Genomic DNA, 4,040 nt, shown 5'->3' with positions numbered 1-4,040 from the left:
GGCTCAACTTGGTGATAGACAATATAGTATGACACCAATTTCAGTAAGCGCCCACACAGAACAAAGTGTCAGTAACTATTTCCTCCCTCCCTACTTCAAATAAATACTCGCCTCTCAAAATATATAACAACGAAGGTGTTGATGTCCTTGCAGGGCCTGGACTGTGACAGAAAAGAGTAATCTTTAGGGTTAACAGTATGGATGAAACTAAGCGGACAAACAGTGCAGGTCTACGAAAATTGGGGAAAGCCCATGGTGACCTCAGTTGACCATTTGCCAAACTTCAGAGTAACAAAAACTTCTTTCAAGCTATGTGAATTCATGGACGCTAGCAAGCCCAAGAAAGCAAACAAAGAAGCGTAATAAGAAATGTGGCTCTAAGCCAACCCCGAGACCAAGGGAATCTGCAACTTTGCGACGTCTAATAATAACACGAAACTGTATTAGAACTTAGAACAAACGTCTAATAATGACACCAAACTGTATTAGAATTTATAACCACCTGCTGGGCCGCTCCATGAGAACCCTCTGAGGCCTGGTAGCCTCGCACCTGCAAACCAGACTGAGTTCACGACGCCAAAAATCTCGACAGGGCAGAACTGCGGAAGAACAAGAACTCAAGAAGGCATGCGTGAACCTGTCGGGCGTGGAAGGCGAGGGCTCTACCCGCGGCGCATGTGGAGGCCGAAGAAGGCGGCGACGGTGCCCTGCGAGGGGGAGGTTGTCAGAGTCGAAATCGGTGGCGAGGCGGGGAGGGCCACGGGAGCAATCGCAAGGCCAGCCGCCAGACACCCTCGTTCGTGGGGTGCTTCACGGTCACCAATAGGAGGGGAAGCGGAGGAGAGGCGCCTGAGATTCGGAGGCCTGGCCGGCGGTGGGAGGGAATGGCCGAGGAGGTGGGTGTCACAGGCGGCGGCGAGATTGGATCGTGGGGGAGAGAGTGATGTGGGCGGAGGAGTACGAGAGAGAGGGAGAGGAGTTCGGAGGGTCGAGGGAGAGGTTTCCGCGCGTGGGGCTCACACGATCGAACGGTGGAATTTGGCCGCGGAAGATTGGACGGACACGATGATTCCAATGACGACCATCAAACGTGTTGAGTGTCAAACGACCAACTCATATTTAATAGTAAAGATTATACTGCGGTGATCCCTGCACTTGGGGGTTATCATCGAGTGCCCCGCCGCATCGCGTGGATTGTGGTGCTTGCTGCACTTCGGGGTTTCTCCTCCCCTTATTTTTTCGAGATGATATGCGTGATTTTTTTATGAACGGAATTGCTTGGCTAGCATAGTAATGTCGGCTTGTAGCTTCTGGTTGGTTGAATGGTTCGGTTAGTTGGGTTGTGGGCTTTGTATGGCCCCAATCAACCACATGTCATGAGATATCACCGAAGTCGTTTTTGCAGAGTAGCGCCCCTGTTACGTTGGCTCGACCTACTCGGGCGGACTCATGGGGTGACGGCGCCGCGTGGCATGGCAAGACGATCTAACACTAGTAGAAAACCTCTCATCCATCTAAGCCTTTAGTACCGGTTCCCTTACGAACCGGTACTAAAGGGGGCATTAATACCGGTTCCGTGCGTGGGACATCAATACCGGTTCGTTATGGACCTTTAATACCGGTTCGTAACGGAACCGGTATTAAAGGGTTTGGGCTCGATTTCCGTACGGTGGTGGGGCCAGGGTTGCACCTTTAGTACCGGTTCGTGTAAGGAACCGGTACTAAAGGGTCTCGTGCCTATATGAGCGCGCGGCGGCGCCCGACTCCCTGCATATCTCATACTCACTTCTCCTCTCACATTTCCAAATATCCACCTCTCACACTCCAATAATCTTTATTTTTCTCCACCATTTTAACAAGATTAACGGCATGCATCTATCCAAGGGTTAGCAATATCATCCTTTCTTCCGGCGTTCCTAATTTAGCTCATTTCTTTGGTAGTTTAACTCGTACTATTTTTCTAGTGCTAGCAAGGTGTTTGATGAAATGCCTAAGTTAGGGATTTTACTTTTTTTATAATCAATTTGAGCTGAAATTATGGTATATTTTGTAGGTTTTAATTAGTATCATCCCCGTCCTCACCGCCGTCGATCGCTAGCGTCGTCCCCTAGCCGGCACCGTACAACCTCGGTGAGCCTCTTCTTTTTTATAACAAAAACTTAGTTTTATGTGATGAACTTGAATATTAATTAAGTTGGTCACTCATATATCCATGATGTTGTGTACTTAATGATTTTTGATATACATATAAAATGCAGATGAGTCGACAATGGATGTACGGTGACCGGGTCCATCCCGAGTTCATTACGGCATGCATTATTTTCTCAACGTGGCTGAGGCAAACGAGCGGTCGAATGGTTTCATGTATTGTCCATGTAGTTCCTGTAAGAATATGAAGGATTACTCTACCTCGAAGACCCTTCACGTCCACCTCGCTGGAGAATGGTTTCATGCCCAGCTATAATTGTTGGACCAAGCACGGAGAAAGAGGGGTTATATTGGAAGACAACGAAGAAGAAGAGGATAGTGACAACTATCCCTTATTCACCGAAGACGGTGGTAGTAGAATGGGGGAAGACGAAGTCTGAAGAAGAGCCCATTTTCGATGAGCCGATTTTTGATGACCCGGATGACGATTTGGGTCGGGCCATTCTTGATGCGAAGATGAACTGCGGAAATGAAAAGGAGAGGTTGAAGTTGGAGAAAATGTTAGAGGATCACAACAAACTGTTGTACCCAAATTGCGAAAATGGTCGGAAAAAGCTGGGTACCACGCTGGAATTGCTGCGGTGGAAGGCGGAGAATGGTACTTCCGACAAGGGATTTGAAAAGTTGCTGAAAATAATAAAGAAGATGCTTCCGGGGAGAACGTGTTGCCCTCTAGCACGTACGAAGCAAAGAAGGTTGTCTGCCCTCTAGGATTAGAGGTGCGGAAGATACATGCATGCATCAATGACCGCATCCTCTACCGCGGGGAGTACGAGAATTTGAATGCATGCCCGGTATGTAGTGCATTGAGGTATAAGATCAGGCGAGATGACCCCGGCGATGTTGAGGGTGAGTCCACCCCCGGGAAGAGGGTTCCTGCGAAGGTGATGTGGTATGCTCCTATAATACCACGGTTGAAACGTTTGTTCCAGAACAAAGAGCATGCCAAGTTGTTGCGATGGCACAAAGAGGACCGTAAGAAAGATGTGATGTCTGAGACACCCCGCCGACGGGTCGCAGGTGGAGAAAAATCGACGAGAGTTCAAGTCATTTTCGGATGACGCAAGGAACTTAAGATTTGGTCTAAGTACAGATGGCTTTAATCCTTTCGGGGAGCAGAGCTCCGAGTCATAGCACCTGGCCGGTGACTCTATGTATCTATAACCTTCCTCCTTGGTTGTGCATGAAGCGGAAGTTCATTATGATGCCGGTGCTCATCCAGGGCCCGAAGCAACCCGGCAACGACATTGATGTGTACCTGAGGCCATTGGTTGAAGAACTTTTAGAGTTGTGGCGTGACGAAGGTGTACCGTGTGGGATGAGCACGAACAAAAGGAATTTAACCTACGAGCGTTGTTATTTGTAACCATCAATGATTGGCCTGCTCTTGGTAACATTTCGGGCAGTCAAACAAGGGATACAATGCATGCACACACTCGTTTAGGTGAGACCGATAGTATTTATTTGGGAAACAAGAATGTGTACCGGGGCATCGTCGATTTCTTCCAAAACAACATCACGTAAGAAAGAGAGGAAAGCATTTCGGAGGTGAGGCGGATAACCGAACCAAGCCTACCCGCCCTAATGGGGAAGTTATATATGATATGGTCAAGGATTTAGAAGTGATCTTTGGAAAGGGTCCCGGCGGACAATCTGCTCCGCATGATGTTGACGGACAAGTACCCATGTGGAAGAAGAAGTCGATATTTTGGGAGCTACCCTACTGGAAATTCTTAGAGGTTCACTCGCAATCGACGTGATGCACGTGACGAAAAATCTTTGCGTGAACCTCGCTAAACTTCTTGGGCGTGTATGGGAAGACAAAAGATACA

This window comes from Lolium rigidum, chromosome 6 (genome assembly GCF_022539505.1).
Source record: "Lolium rigidum isolate FL_2022 chromosome 6, APGP_CSIRO_Lrig_0.1, whole genome shotgun sequence".
NCBI classification, from domain to species: Eukaryota; Viridiplantae; Streptophyta; class Magnoliopsida; order Poales; family Poaceae; genus Lolium; species Lolium rigidum.
The sequence above is the reverse complement of the archived record's forward strand: the minus strand, read 5'-3'. Positions refer to the sequence as shown.